Source organism: Lotus japonicus, chromosome 4 (assembly GCF_012489685.1).
Source record: "Lotus japonicus ecotype B-129 chromosome 4, LjGifu_v1.2".
Taxonomy (NCBI): domain Eukaryota; kingdom Viridiplantae; phylum Streptophyta; class Magnoliopsida; order Fabales; family Fabaceae; genus Lotus; species Lotus japonicus.
The window spans coordinates 69893387-69910633 of NC_080044.1; the positions used below are offsets into that span (position 1 = coordinate 69893387).

Below are 17247 nucleotides of genomic sequence, written 5' to 3' on the forward strand. Positions count from 1 at the left end.
GGAGAAGAACAAGCATAAAAAAAAAAGAGGATTTAAAAGATTTGAAGCATTCTTGAACATGAGCAAATATACAGAAGAATATCAGCTAAAAAAGAAATAACAATTCATGAACCAAATATATATAGAAGACAAAAAGAATACAAAGAAATTATTGAAAAAAAAAGAAAGAAATTAAAGATCTAGTGGCTTTAAGCAAGTGTTCGTGACTCCAAGTGGTTTAGACTTCGTGTTGCTTTGTCTCTGCGTTTTAATTCCAATCAGCTATAGCTCTCATTCACCAAGTCATATGAGACAAAAAAGTTTTCATCTTGCAACATCGAGGAAGAAGGAAGAATCCTAAGGTGGATCAAAGCCCAAAAATGCCGAAATCTGAAACTCATCAAGCCTCACACTTGCTGGAAAACGACATGGATGTTGTATCTCCTCCGACAAGCCCGAGCTTCGATCCCAACATGCAACAACGCCGACAGTGCTTAAGCTTGGAGGATGAGCTCATCTCTTCAACTTGGAACTCGCTTGGAGGCTGAACTAACCATAGGTCTGAGAGGATGAGAGGTTAGAGAGAAAAGTCTTGGGTAGATAAAGTGAAAAGAGTGACTATCTAGGGTTGATAAATGAGAATATGAAGGAACAAGTCTTGGAAATGGATGAGTTCAGAAGAGAGTGGCGGTGGAGACATGGAGGTGGAGGATGAAACTCAGTGGGTAGGTGTTTGAGAAAAATGAAAGACAAGACAATGATGGACACTGGACAAACATGCGTGCAAGCCTATGCTTAGGTTCATTGAAAATTTAAATTTTAGTCTCTCTCCTTCGGTCAGGTACGGTTATCAATTAGTCAAAATTATTGAAACTGACACCGACCGCAAGAACCCATACAGAACCGTTTTAATGACCCGAAGACTCGTTAACCCGTAAAGATCCGCCCGCATGTCATATTTGGTCACCGGGTATGTCGGGTTCGGGTCAGTTCGATTATTATGCTCAGCCCTAAAGGAAATGGTGGGGACTGATTATGCGAAAAATGTAGAGAAAACAACAATAGGGCTGCAGTATATTTTTATTTTAAGCAAATGCAGAACAAGCCTCATTCCTTGCGTTTCAACTCGTTTCAGATATGTTAATCACGTTTTACATTTTTCCTCCTTCTTTCAGCTTCTTTTCGTTTTAGGGTTCTATCTGTTCTTCTGATTTGAAATAGGCAACAATGGCAAAGCATGAAGTAATTGGGAATCCTAAGTTATTCCTTAGAGATGTGTGGCAACGAACAAAGCTAATCAAACTAGAAACAGTGGCAAATGCACAAAGCTAATCATTTTACTGTCTACCGGTTCTCCTTCAAATCTAGTATTGGAAAAGAATAATTAGGAAAAGGCAAGCCAACACCTAGAATTAAAGTGACCAAACCATAAAAAGTATGGAACAAGATTGACAAGGAAAAAAATGTTTTAGCAAACGAACCAGTTTTCATCATATCAGTTTTTGTGGAAGAACCCGAGAACCTGGTCATGAAGCTGAAATTTCGACACATGCAAGAGCAGGAAAAAAAAAACTACATAACTGTGACATCTTATCTGCCAAAACTGAAGTAATAGAGACATCAACAATCAAATTAGGGTTTCAAAATTTCCCCAAATCCTAACAATTAGGGTTTTAGCATTTCCCCAAATCACAAAAATTAAGATATCCAGTTTAATCCAAATCATGTCAATGAAACAACTCAAACGAGGAGTGAAAAATTTCCCATCAAAATTGCCCACGACATAGTGAAATCGAACAAAAAAAGAAGACAAACATTCCTGCAGATGGCGATCAGAAATGGAAGAAGATGGAACAAGGCTGAACGCGAAGACAATAGCAAGGGAACACGGCTGAACGCGAAGACAAGGAAGAACGAAGCACAAAGGGAAGACCGAAGCTTCACGGCTAGCACAAAGGGAAGAACGACAGAGAACAAGCCACCAATTTGATGGAAGTTCAGCCACCCTAATCTCAATACATGGTTAAAAGTCATATTAGCAGGGGTAAAACATAGTTTTACATACATAATTATTAAAAAGTATGAGGGCATATTTACTAAGTTATAATTCGGCTTTTGTATTCTAGTAGTATAGTTTTTTTTGGAAATTGCAGCCTTGGGGTACTTTTCCTTTTATTTACCAATCTAATATAAATCGTCACAGTCAGTGGCGATTCTATTTATTTTTTAAATTTTTTTTAAAGAATCACCAATAGTATTGGCGTTTTCATTTTTTTATTTCTTTTTTTATATAAATCGCCAACTATGTTGGTGTTTTTTTATTTTTTATTTTTTATTTTTGTTTTTTCTGACCATCACCAACTCTGTTGGCGTTTTTTTACCTTTTTTTTAAATCATCCACACGTTTTTTTAATTTTTTTAATTAGTAATTAAAATGGTATTTAATCAATTGATACTCACACACAATTTTGTGTCATTACTCACTTTTGCAGCACTTTAATCATAAATATTTGAACCGATATTTAAAAATAAATATATTTACTAACCTAAAATGCAAGATGCAATTTCACTGTTCATGAGAGCCATTTCTTTTTGTTACAGAATTCTTGCTTTTGGGCCTATTGCATTCTTGGGCTGCATTGGAGTATCTCATCTGAAACTTCATGTAGGGTTAGGAATTAGGTTACTCAAAACCTACTTGCCTATTGACCAAAAAAAAAACCTACCTGCTTCTTCCCGTGGTTTCCGGCCGCTGCCGTCGCCACTGAACCTATTGCTCCTTTTTCCGTCAGTCACAGAGGTAGGAGCTAACCCCTCTCACCGGCCAGCTGTTCCAGCGTTTATGCATCGATGCCTGATCCCTAAGGACCTACTGTTTCACCAAACCATGGCTTTCTCCCTTGTACGAACGCTCGACCCTATCCTGCCTCTACCGTGTAGGCTCTGCAACATCCCTCTACTCCTTCCCTGAGCGGTCATGCCTTCTTTCCTATAGCTGTGTAGGTCATGCTTCGTAGGTACCTTGAAGCTCCCAAAACCAATTGGTTTTCCTGCTTTACAGGTTGTATGCCTACACCCTACCTCCCCCTCAACCTTCCTTTACAGCTTTGTTGATTTCATTTGATTTGATGCACGCCAAAAAAAATTGCTTATAAATTCATCCCTTTGTTGTGGTCAGTTTAGCAAGATTCTTTTATTGCTTATGATTCATTACTAATCTGTAATTTGTAATAAATTATTACTCATCTTTCATTGTAGCTTTTTTCTATAATTTCAGTGGATTCGTTTATACTGTGATTGTTCATTTGTTCATCTGTTGAGTTGTAGTAGATGTACTGATTATCTCTGTTGTGTTTGTCAGGGTAAAATATAAGGCAGAGTAATATTGGCTGAAATGGCTGGACTCACTAACTCGATTAGGAGCTTTTGTTCTGTGTGAGACACATGAAAGGTAAGAGTAAGAGTGCTTCGTATGTGGGACATGTGTGTTGTAGGTGAGATCTCTAAGCCATTTGTCATTCATCTGGTTCTTATGGTCATGAGATAGATCTACATCTACATTACGTGAAGTATATCCAATGGTGGGTTTGTAAAAAGTTTGTCCTTATTAAGTTATTTTGTGGTGTAGATATAGTGTAACTTGTCAATTAGTCAGAATGGGTTCAAACTTACGGAGTATATGCATATATTTGTGTCTGTTTGTGTGTATGTATTTATTAATGATATATATTATGAAGTCATTACATGGAAATGATTGTTTGTGCTTCATTTGCCTATGCAGGCAGCTCCATCATTTCCGAGTTCATTTCCTCACCTATTTTCTGGCAAAGAAAAACTCCATTGTTTGATTCCTTGTGCAATTGATCAGGTATAGTCTTTGATTATTTTAAATGCAACTTTTCAGGTTGATTTCATTTGAACATGAACCTTTATGGCAATGGTGATATGTCATTCCTTTGTTTCGGTAAACTTCCTTATTCATTTTTGGGGTCTGAATTATGTTCAAAATTCTCTTCATATGTATAGATATCGAGAGGAAAGGAAAGACATAAAAAGATCTATTCCAAATATTTTTCATTTCTTGTCTTAGCCTTACATGTTATATACCTTCACTGTGTTGTTAGATAAGGATCAGATTGAGTGAGTCATCTTTTGTCCCTGAAACTTTCATTTGCTGGTGTATAAACACTAAAATATAGCATATGGAAAACATAGAAAATGCTGTAAAAATTCACGCTAAATATTTATCAAAATTATTTTCTTGATGGTTTCTGTCAACAATATTCAAGTTTTATTAGGATCCACTCTTCTATGATAGCATTTTTTACTCTTTGGGGCCAAAACCAGGGTAAATGTTCATATACAAAATTCTGTATGATTAGCGCAAAAGAAAAATCTGAATGATAAAATTCCAAGAAGAAATCAATTTTGGTGAGATTGAATTTGAGTGATGAAAATTTTGAAAGTTGAAATAATATACAGATAAAGATCGGGAAGATTAGGGGAAAAGAGAAGATTTTGAGAGATTTGAGAGAAAATTAAGCTATTTTCTTCCCTAACTTCACCTGTAAAGAAAAACGTTCCCTAACTTCTACTGAGGGTGCAGGATCATTATCCCCTGCTACTCTCTTACACTTTGTTTGATAGACCTTAATGATAGGTAGTCAAATCCTATCAGTAACCTTCATCATTAAATAGTAATGTAGAGATAAAAACTGGATGCAATTGTCCCTCTTGAGTAGTTATGTATTGGGGGCTGTTCAAGTTCATTTTGACAGATGAATACATGATTGATTTGCAATGCATTAGATCCTAGGTGAAACCAAGCCAACTTCAACAGTTAGCTCCCACATATAACATGAACAAGCAGGTATTTATAACTATATGTTCAAGATTTTGTTTGAAGATATTAACTGATCTAGCACATACTACCAGAAATTAATTAGTATAATTTCTTCTTTTGAGAAAGGATCAACATACTTACTAACATAATATGATAAAATGTTTTTGGATGTTAGATGGCGGCTATCTTCATAGAATGCTAATTAGTAGAACACAACTTGAATGTGAGGAAAATGAAGGTTGAAATGGAAAGGATAAAAGAGGGCATTTTACAAGTGGATTTGTTTTGATGCTGAAATAAAAACAATTGAGCTTCATAATCAATTATTAATTGTGGAGATACAATCATTCATAACAATCTAATTAATTAGTTAGTTGCATGATAAAGAGGACAATATATCAATCAGCAACCAAACTTTGGTCAAACCGAGTCAAATAAAAGAGATGAAGTATTACAAATGATCATGTCAATTTCATGCTGATTTGTTGGCTGAAACAGTTACAATGAGGAAGCAATGAAAAAAGCTTTTAAAGTAGATGAAGCCATCAAAAGTACATTGGGGAGAAAAAGGATAGCTATGTCAACCATTGTTATGGTTCTAATACAAAATGAACCTACCAAAGTTGATAGTGAGTCCACTGCATTGGCTGTGCTCTTTTCAGTGTATAACTATCAAGAGGAAAGAACATGACTGAATGGTTGTCATTAAAATTTAAAACAACAATGATCGCTGGTAGTTTAATATCATGCACTTTCTTTACTGAGCCATGTGAGAAGTCTAACCACTAGAAAGGAAACTTGTGTGGAAAGAAAATGATTGAGCCTATAGGTATACATAGTGAGGAAAGAGTGGTGGGTTTTGAAGAGTCATTTGACTGTCCAATATCTTTTTTCTCAATACTAATTATATTTTCCTTATTCTTTACTATTTTCAGCAAGTTGACTCATCTATTTTTAGGAACTTCTCCGCTAATTTTTTGCGAGCAAGTTCTTATTACTACTATATAAGAGTGATTTCAAGCAAAGAGGTGAATAGTAATAACAATGAAATTATATTTAATTTTTTTATTCATTTCATTAAAAAAATGTTTTTATTCATTAGTTAAGTCTAAATCATAATTATTGGCTTCAAAATTTACCATTGACAATATTTTGTGTCTCAAAATACAAAACCTTTATAGTTGTTTTTGGCTTCAACGAAGGATGAAAGTTGTTGAGATGGGCAAATTTTCTCAAGGCCTGGTGCTGAAGAGAATAGAAGCTTTTCCCTTCACTACATGGTTTGGTCACAGTTAGACAAAGGTCACAAGGTTCATTGGTCTAAGTCATGTTATGATCATGGAGGTTCATGTGTTTTATGTTCAGGATAAAGACTCTAAAGAATAATGGAATTCGCAAACAGGTTGTTTTTACTCTTCATTGTATGTGCTTTTATTTAGACTCTCTACTTCAAGTTTGTTTTTTCCAAAAAAAAAAACAATAAAAGTTTTTTAATATAATGTTAATTACAATTAAGAAAACATTTTAAGAAAATTACAATTAATAAAAATAATCCGTCAAAAAAAAGACTTTTAACATAATTTTACTATACTAATTAAATCTATGTTTTAAATTTAATAAAATTACGTTGTTTCAGAACTTATTTTCTTTAGTTAACCAATAAATCATTCAATCAAACCCAAAATTGCGACACCTTAAAGGGCACTCTTGATTGTGTTTTGTATCTTACAGAACTTATTTTCTTTAGTTAACCAATAAATCATTCAATCAAACCCAAAATTGCAACACCTTAAAGCTCCCATCTATTTTCGGAAAAAAAAAATAGTTGATTCTATGCAGTGAGACATTTTGAAAGCTATATTAGTTTTTAATAATGATTTCAACACGTTTTCTATTCGTTTCTTTATCATCACATTTTGATCGATGGCTACTTTATGCTAGAGTATTCATTTTTTTAAAGAAACTATAGAGTCCATCTAATGACATCTAGAAGCAATATCCAGGAAATTACACAATATACTAATACCTCTGCTGCTTAATTTGTGTGTTTTCTAACCATTACTTTGCTTTATAAGAGCTACTGGTAGTGCCACTCAGCTTAGGTGTTCTGATTTTGAACTCAACAGGTTGCGACTATGTGCAAGGAGAGGCTGCATGAGATTGCGAAGGAGGTTAACTTTGTGCCAGAGAATGTGGAGTGGAAGAACACGTTGAAGCAAAGGTTCATTTGCAGGGACGATGAGGTTCAGGGATGGAAGAGTTATATCAACGAAACCACCTGCAGATGCGAGCTCTGGACCCCTCAGCGCAACTGTTGTATTATCATTCCTATTGTCCTTTTGAGAATATATGAGATGGATGAGATTCTCAAATTGAGCAAGTTAGGGTTTATCCCCTATTTCCTTTGTTGAATTCCAAAAAATACGTTCCTTAGTGAGGTGAGGTATTAGTCCCTTTGGAAGCATGATTTGGTTGCCTTCGACGCCTCCTTTTTAAGAGGTATTAGTCTCCCTAAATCTTTGGTGTGTTACATGGTTTTTTAATTCTGTAATCACTTTTGACTCTTGGTTTTATGATTTGCAGCAGAAAGGTTTATGCTGGCTTGGGCCCTACTTCAAGGCACCTCCATAGATCTTTAGTTCATTTACTGTTTTGTTTCTCCTCTATTTACTCTTGACAAACTCAAATAATTTACTATTCCCCTGAACATATTAACTCAATATGAAGTTTTTGTCGAGAAATTTAACCATTCAAGTGCATGTTTTTCCACTTATCATTTTTTATTTGTTTATTGATTGAAGTTGTGTCTTTTGATAAAAACTAATATGATTGGGATGATTTTTATCTTTGGTAATGCTTTTTCTCTTTTTGTTGGGGTACTTCATGTTGGTGGTTTGATTAGATGGAGGATAAGTATGTTGCGAGGAGATAGTGAAAAAAGTAGAGCTATTTTGCTGTCTTTCCTTGCTTTCCTCTAGGTTCTTTTGGTTATCTTGTGTAAGACCCTACTTTGATGTATGAAATTATTTGTTTTTGAATAAATAATATAGTGTGACTTGCTTATGATTTGTGAATTTTCTTGATGCTTTGTAGTGTGAAGTATTATTAACATGGAAGTGATAATACTTGAGGGCTAGGATATAATTATTTATAAAGTCAAGGACTCAAGGATGAGTGAATTTGAGTTGCTTGGAGGCCAAGAAAGAAGGTTATGGCCGAGTATGTGAAGGGAGATGGAGTGGAGAGTGATTGTTTGACTAATTAGCATGAGTTTAGGGAAAATGATAATGGTTTATGGCTCATGATCAAGACTGATCAGTTTTTGGACAAGGGATTAAAGGGAAATGAAGTGTCATAAATTCCTTGTCTCAATTCAAAAATTGTAAATTCTAAATACCCTTGCTTGTGCATGTGTTGGCCATGGATTTGAGGGGCAAAAGGGGGATGTTGCTTCAGTTTTGTGAACCCTAAAGAGGCTAAGAAAGAAACCTGAATCCACAACCTCATTCCACACTCACTCAATCAGAAAAAAAGAAAGAAACAAGAGAGAAAGGGAGAGAGAGGGCGGCGGCTAGAGAGGAAGAAAAGAGAAGAGAAAATAGTGAAAGCAAGAGAGGGCAAGAGAGAAAGGAAGAGACCAGGACAAGGCTGAGGTTGCAGCAGGGATAAAGCTTTCCATTCATCTTTTCCAGAACCATTTCTTCATCCTTCCAAACCCAACAACCAAGGTAAGGGTTGATCTAGTTGGGTAGAGTCTTGCATGCTTAGGACTTGAGTTGGTGATGTTTGTTGTTGTATGTTGTATGAAGGGCATGGGCTGTTCTGTTGCCTTGTGATCATGATGTTTTGCTGCTGAGTTGAGATGAAATGTTGATGCCATGATACTCCTTTAATCATCACTACAACTATCATTTCTTCTATGATTTTGCTTGATTAAAATGATTGAAGATTCATGTGCTTAGATTTGCCTTTTGTGCTGGAATGGATGGTTATCATGGGTCTGGAAAATTTGGCATGAAATATGATGCATGTTATATGACCCTTGATGCTGGTATATGACTTAGAACCTTTAGAATAGATTGGCTAAAACGAAATTGATGGCAAATGCATTCCCAGTCAGATTTCTGTGCTGGACAGTAAACTTCAGGCCTATTTTCACCTATTTCTGATCGTCAAATGAAAGAGTGATTAAAATGAAAGTTGTAGATTTTCGAAAAATCTTTCCATACATATAAAGATCATAAATTTTGGTTTATTAATGTGTGCTGGAGGTCGTTTTTAGTAACTATTGCACCTGCTGTTTTTCCCTGTGTCGGACAGAAAGTTTTAAGGTCTAATATCACCTTATTCTGGGGCTCAAATGAAAACTTGTTTAACTAGAGAGTTTTAGATCTTTAAAATAGCTTTCCAGAAAGGTATCATACATGATTTTTTGTTGGAAGACGTATTCTGTATACCAGTTTCAATGAATGTTGTTTCTGCTGTCAAAAGCTAAGTTGCGAAAATGTTTGTAGTTTTGTTTAGGAACATGTGATTAGGAGATGCTATGAATTATGTGTGATTAAGCTTGTGAACATGCTCATGATTGTCTGTATGTTAAGCATGATGTTACTTGTGAAGTTTTTTTGGAAGGTCGCTCATCCAGCTGTAATCCCTTCCATTGTGTTTGTATGTTGTCGTTTAATTCTGAAATCAACGTTGACATAAGACTCTAGGACTGACTTTAGAGCCTTAAATCATGAGTTTGAGAATAATCGCTTGCAAGTATTATGTGATGAGAATGTGATGTAATTGGAACATAGGTCTAGTGATGACTATGGAACATGAGAACGATGGTACTGTTAGAGACAAACAGTTACTTGCACGCGAGGGAGATCTTTGTGGATCATTGCGGCTCCACATGTTTTGGTTGACTGCGGTCACCTTGTGATTTTGTGGATCATTGTGGCTCCACGTGATTGAGGGTTGTACTGTGTGTCCCCTCCGAGAATTGTTCATCTGCGGATGATGGTGATTTGCCCATTGGTGTTGAGGTGGTTGTGTGAATGGTGAGGTCGTTAGTCTAACTGAACTTAGGTGACTAACTGTGATATAACCTAAATATTTTCCTTATTAAATCTTGTTATTTATGAGAACTATATGAATATGTGAATGTTTATTTGAGAACATGAGATCTGACCCTGTTATGTGTTTTATGTGTTATTCTGGGGGGGGGGGGGGCAGATGGTGAAGGTCAAGAGCGCAGTGACCTCGTGGACGATCGACTTGCATGATCAGCACAAGGACAATGCCTGGCAGACCGACTCTGCCCAGGTGCGTCGCCTCTATGTCGGCAGTGCTACAATCACAGGACGAGACCGGCACGGGAACGTCGTTGAGACATAGCGAATGGAATGGGGCAAGGTCAAGATGCCTTTTGCACCATGCCGCTTCCTGCACCCAGGAGATGAGGGTTCTTGCTTGAACTCTCCACAGCGGGCTGCTGCAGAGGAGGGTCCTTCACGCGCGCTCGAGGCACCAGACTGGTGGGCACGTATTGGCGACCTTCCAGTCCCGCCTCTAGAGTCCCTTCCAGATGCTGCTGTCACCCTGCCCATTGCTGTAGCTGTTGAACCAGTGAAGAAGCGTCAGAGACAGTGTGGTTGGCTCGATGAGTGACTGATGTTGCCGTGTTGGGGGTCGAGTGTTTCGTAGTGCTGAACTATCATTTATCAGTTTTATTTTTCAGAGTTTTGATGTACTTTTGATGTAGGGCTCCAGCCCATGGTTTCAAATTATGCACTTTGAATTATGGTTTCTTTAATTAAGAGTTATTTTATTTAAAAATGCATGTCTTATTTATTTCCGCAAGTTTTATATCGGAAAGTTTTCAAGATGTTCGTAATAATTGAACTTTTGTCATTAATTAAAGATTAATAATTGAACGACGAAAATTCTTTACGTAAATGGTGACGTTTGGTTTACTGTGTGTCACTCGAGAAATCGGGGCGTAACATCTTGGTTCTTTGTTGGCTAAGAGTTAAGACTTGGGGTGTGCTAAGGATAGTATTACCTTTGCTTGAGGTTATTACTTATTGGTGTAAGCTTTTTATGCAGAAACTGGCGTACCAAGTGAGCACCCTTTTTTTGTGGTTTTCTCTACTTGTGCTTCATACCAATTTGGTCTTCAAGGCTACTGGATTCTGGTTTTTGAGTTTGGTTGCAGTTCTTTGTCGTTTGCTTATTTGCCCCACTTAATCCATATACCTCTTTTGGTTCAAATGCATTCATATTCGTAGATTGGTCTGGAGTCTTGCTTTGGCTCTTTCTATCGCACGAGGTTGTATTACTCATGCTATCATTGACATATTACTCTTCAATACAATTTTTCTCTTTAAAAAATAAATCATGACTCTCTTGCTTCAAATCCTGGTCTTGAAGTCCGCAAATAGATTGTGCTGAAGCCGATTTACCATTTTTATATTGTTAATATTGGTGACTAGAGTAATAAAGAAAATTTTGTATTATGCACTTCTTTGACAGTTAATGTCTCTGCCAGCACTGTCAACATAACATTGATTATCTGCCTTGTGATTTTTATAGCATTTGTACATTAAGTAATATTCTAGGCTGTGACATTTGAAGAGATTACGTTAGTTTGAATGTTGCTTGTGCCTTTTTGAGCAGTACATTTGTAAGGTTCAGCTGAAACTGTGTTAGTTTTGATTATTGGGATAAGCTTTGATGTATTTACTACTTACTAGCAAGTCAACAAAATATAAAATTATGCGTTCACATGGCACAATTACATTGATTTTGCTATCAAATTAAATTTCAAAAGTAATAGTTCAAAACATCTCTTTTTTATTTTAGTTTATATTAATACAATTAAAATATATTTTACCAGGTTTAGTCTGCCACTTAATATCATTAAAATTTTAACAATGCCCATAAATTATTAATTTAATCACAAAGTTTTGTATTAATATTAGGTAATTTTAAAATACAATTTACAATACGTAGTTTTAAAGAGTGGTAAATAGTCCCCGTAGGATAGCTCAAGTGGTAGGAGCTAGGGACATATGGGTTGGGTAGGGGGAGGTCCAGGGATCGATTCCTGGTGGGTGCAATTTATCTTTCCGGTGTAACAAAAAAAAGAGTGGTAAATAATTACATGGTTGGCAAATACTTTCACACAAAAATAATCTTTTTTTGGTTGTCAAGTAAAGAAAAATATTTTATTCAAAGAGAGATTTTCGAGTCTCTGTTAATTCTTTTATTTAGAAGTGTACAAAAAGATTTTTACTCTCTTAAAAATTTCGCCAAATATTAGTTATGGCCTTGTGATATCTATCTATCTATCTTCTATAAACTATATAAAGGGAGAGTTTTTGCAACCTTGAGGGTAAAATTGTAATTTAACATTTTAATGCAATGGGTGAAAAACTTTCCATGGTCAAATAGGTAAATTTGTGAGTAATTCAATATGAAATCAATCTTGACCATTCATTTCTTCTAATCCTAACCGTTGATCCTTTTCTTATGAAATTTTTTGTACAACCTTTTCATATTCTTGGTCGTTTTATTTGTTGCTTTTGTAACTCATGATCATGGATTATGGTTACAAAATCACCAAGAGTCTCTTCCTTCTTCTCTCATGTATAAAACATCTTTCCATTCATCTTTCAACTTATTTTCATCTCTCTCATTTTGATATTCAACATCTCCATTCATGTGCAGGAAATCTCTCTAATTTGGATTCTCTAACAGCATCATTTCAGCACAAGAATATCTTCCATCAGGTTAGAAAATTTTCTTTTGCATCTTTTTCCTCTCCACCGGTCACTTCTTCTTAATCACTTTTCATTCTCAGGCATTGAGTGGGCATTGAGTTTTACTTCATCATCATCTTCCATCCGGTAAGTGCCATTCTTTCTTCGCCTTATTTATCCCTTTTGATTTATTTGTTCTGATTTCGCCATCATTTCTTCTGCAGATTTTATTCTCATGCTACGGTTCTTCCGAAACGGTCTTATTTTTTCTCATTCTTCATCCTCCACTCCTGTAAGATTTAGTCTTTATTCGCAATATGCATTTTGTTATCACTTATTCAATAGATGAAAGTTACGCATTTTATTTTACTTTTGTAATTTATGCATGTTTTTGTTCTTTGCTATTGATTATCAATATTATTATGATATGTTCATAACTTCTATTTCGTTTCAAAAATATTTTTTCCGCATAAACCGTTAAAGTCATCTTCTTGGTTATTTCTCTAATTGTGTTTCATTATTTTTCTTGAACAATTTTATGATGTTTGCTTCCATTTTTTTGACAATTTAATCTTCAACCAATGTTGTAAGTTTCTTGCTTTTTTTTTTTCAATTTTGATTAATTTATTATGAACTTAGTTGACCAAATGACAATTGTTGAAAGATTTTTTACCACTCTACGTTTGAATCTCTCAAGACTCAATTGTAGTATAGTAAAGGGTTTTGTCGTATCCACAAGGAGGTGTAATACTTATGCCGTTCAATAGCTAACAGACTCAAATGATGGTTAACAGAGATATTAGGGGTTTGTTTAAGAACATGAAAATATAAAGAAAGCAGGTAAAGTAGTTGAATTCACCAAGGTAGATAGTTTTGCTGGGATTAGAGTTTCGTTGTTTGACCTCTATGTATTCTATTGATTCACATACAAATATCGTTCTTTGCAATTGATTCCTCCCACCATTTCTTATCTTACTACCCAGTCCCCCGGTGTAGAAGATTATCAACTCCCTATATTAACCTTCAATCCCTTGATCGATTAACAATAGTGAGTAGCATTAAGCATAGATGTTTGAATAGACTAATGATCTAACCCTATCCCTAGACCTTAGAATCATTAGATGCTTTTACCTAATTCATATTTAAATAGTTAGTTCCCACCATCCTATTAAATCTAAATTCATGTTCTAGGTGATCAATCCAAAACAAGCATGAAGCACAAGGTAAAAATCATTGAATCATGGAAAAGAAACATATGATTAACTCTAGTTCAGACTCAAGAACGTGTGAGTTCCCTACACAAGTTTGAATCAATCAAAATACCCAAGGGGATCAAACCTAAGATGTAGCATGAAGCAAAAGAGAAAACCATTGAATCTTTAACATAGAAACATGAAATTTGCATGAAAGGAAATCAAATAGATTACATGAGCATCAAAACAACTAGTTCTAATCCCAACAAATGAGAAATTAGCTATCCATTTCCATGGATAGCTTTACAATCATAAAAGAGAAGAAGAACGATGAAAAACCGAATGCGTGACGGTTCCCCGGCGATGAAATCGGCTCCAAAGCCTTCTCCCAAGTCTCCCATACCTCCCTTGATGCTCTCCTTCGAATTCTATCTTTCCCAAAGTTGTGGGTTTCAGTTATGATCCAAGAAGTTCTTCTTTCTGATGGGATTTTGGTCTTTTTATATAAAATCCGTGTACAGGGTGCTGAGCATGTTTTCTGGGCGCTCAGCACCCTGATTCCTTCACTAATGGGTTTTGCCACCGCTCTAATCATGCTGAGCGCACTTTTCATGTGCTGAGCGCATTTTGCACAGATTACCCTATCTATTGAAAAGGTGTTGAGCGCCTTTAAAGTGTGCTGGGCGCCCTTTTGACAGAACTTCCATTTTCCTCTTCTGTGGCAATGGTGCTGAGCGCTCTTCAAGGGTGCTGAGCGCCTTTTTGACAGAAGCCTTCAAAACTATCAACTCTTGTATTTCTTTCTAATCACCTTCCTACACCAACAATTGAGATTGGAATCATATATAAAACATCTTCTAAATCAAAACTCTCATTTCTATAAATTCTAATCAAAATGGGGTCAATTTGCAAGATAATTTCCATAAATCACATAGATAAGTGCCTTAATAACAATGGAAAACTACGTAAAATTGGCACTTATCAACAATCTTTTCTTCTAATGTGGTACAATGAAGTTTTTTCTCTCCTTTTACATTTCATTGATTTAGTTTCAATTTATTTTTTCTTTCAGGTTTTTTCAATGTTGTTTTCCATTATTCCAATGTTACATCTTGAAAACATGTAAGTTTCTTGCATTTTTTGTAATCTTTATTGTTTCATTATGAACTTAATCGACTAAATGAGAGTCACCTTTATTTTATTTTCCAACATGGTGTGGTGTTGTCATCTTCATCGTCTACCTTAAGTTTAACTCAATTTATATCATTTTATTTATTTCATATGGGTTATGAAATTCGAAAAGTTATTTATATTTATATTTATATTTATATATAATATAAGGGAGAAGTTTAGCAACCTCGAGGGTAAAATAGTATATCAATAAACAATGTTTCATATATTTATTTTTATTTATGAGCTTTTAAGTAATTATACATATTATTTCATATGTTATTTTTAAGAACCGTTCGATATTCAACCGACTTTTAATCTCAACCGTTTGATATTCCTCTTGAATTTCCTCCATCAATGTAAGTATATAACTTGCTACTATTAAGCTCAAAATTATGTTAAATAAATTTATTATTATTTAATTTATATGAGTTATGGAATGTCATAGGTCAAAATTAATATTAAATATGATATAAGTTATGAATTTCATAAGACACATATTATTAGTTTAAGTTTGTTGAAGTATTAATCAAATAATAATTAATATTAATAATAAATCTTGAAAGTTAAAAGTCACTCAATAAAAAAAAACTCTTATCTCTTCCTCTTGAATTTCATTCATCAATGTCATTTTATAGACTTCTACTATTAATTTTTTTAGAAAATAACTTCTACTATTAATTGAAAATTACTTAAAAATTAAAAATTAATTATTATTTATTTTATATGAGTTATGAAATTCAAAAATTTATGCTTAATACTAAATAAGATCTTACCATAAGAAAAAAAGACTATCTCTAACCCCTTTTTCTACAACTATATAAAGTAATAAGTGTCAATACTCATTTAACATATGCACTTCACATAAGCTTTGTTGAGGTATTTGCCTTTTTCTTTTCAAAGGCTCACGCTTCAAGACATTTTTTAAGGTACATATATCCAACGACTAACAATTGATGGACTAGCCTATAATGTTTACGTGTGTTCTAACATGGTTTTTATTTCATGATGATCTTCAACTTGATTTCATCATGTCAAACTGAAACACCTAAAAAATTATTTTCCTTTTAATTTTCTCAACTTTTTATTTTGTAGGATGACTCAAACAGTTTGTGTACTTCATGTGTGGAAAACAAGAGATTTCAAAAAATCTCAATTTGTTAATAGTATTGAACTGCTCTTAATCGTTGAAAATGTATTAAATTTCTTTGTTTTTCCCACTTTCATGGTACCTAAACCAAACAATTTATTGTTACCATAATTAAGTGAATTTTTAAAATTGTAGTTTTTCAAATGCTACAGTTTAGTGACACACTTTATGTATGACAAGTTTATGCGATTCAACATTTTATGGTTCAAGATCTGCTATAAAATATAGAGTCACAAAGCACAAATATAAGATTACTTGTATGAGCATCTCAAAAACTGAAGAGGTTACAAGTGACACTACTCCTACTGCAAAATATGATTTTGTACAATTTAATATAGTTGGCATCATTTTCATGTAATCGATCATCTCTGAAGAAATCAAGGTTTACAGTGATAATATAATATGGACTTATAATGTTAACTTCAAATTATTTTAAATAAATTTATTATTATTTATTTAGTATGCGTTATGAACCTCAAAAAGAAAAACTTAATATTAAATAAGGTACAATAAAATTGTTATATCAAAAGAATAAATCAAAAGTATCAATTAGATAAACAAGTACAAACAACACAAATTAAAAAATAAATACTCATAAAAAATCTGCGACAAAAAAAAACATAAATTAACACTTCAATAAAAAAACCTATTTATAAAAAAAAATATTTTTTCACCTTTTCATACAAATAAATAATTTTAAAAAAACCATAAAAAAACAAAAAATAAAATAAAATAGAAGGCCCCGTGCAACGCACAGGTAAAAAAAACTAGTATTTATTTAAAAATAAAGGTGGGTGTTTTAACATTAAACTTTATGAGAATGCAAAAAAAAAATTTGAGAGCAAACTGATTTTATTAATAAGGAAGAAAAATAAAGATCATGAGAACATTCCTCTCATGTGGAAAACGAGACAAAACAGTCTACTCCTTCACTAAGCTATTTTGGTGTTTTAAGCAACTCATGAGCGAGCCTCATTAAAACCTCCATAGGAAAAACCCAGTGGAAAAAACCCTAGGGGAGGAAAAAGAGTACTCAAACATGAGCCGACACCAAAAAGATATCTAAGCAGCTCAATAATCTTCCCACTACCATACATTGATCATGTGCAACCATAAAAGAACTAAAGCTTCCAAGTGCCAACTCCTACAACTGTGAAATAC

The 17247-nt window shown here is 34.2% G+C and overlaps 1 long non-coding RNA gene across 8 annotated transcripts; it reads left to right on the forward strand.

Annotated features, from left to right (window-relative positions):
• Window positions 1–2610: 2610 nt before the first annotated feature.
• LOC130710507 (uncharacterized) lies at window positions 2611–10648 on the forward strand. 8 transcript variants are annotated; one of them, XR_009010378.1, is made up of 8 exons: window positions 2611–3040; window positions 3341–3430; window positions 3761–3847; window positions 5758–5850; window positions 6004–6224; window positions 6949–7321; window positions 7406–8550; window positions 10046–10648. It is a non-coding gene; the product is annotated as an uncharacterized LOC130710507 (long non-coding RNA). The 8 variants fall into 8 exon arrangements; XR_009010381.1 differs by lacking the exon at window positions 10046–10648 and having other exon boundaries at window positions 2622–3040; window positions 3341–3473; window positions 7406–7591; XR_009010380.1 differs by lacking the exon at window positions 10046–10648 and having other exon boundaries at window positions 2624–3152; window positions 7406–7591.
• The last annotated feature ends 6599 nt before the right edge of the window (window positions 10649–17247 follow it).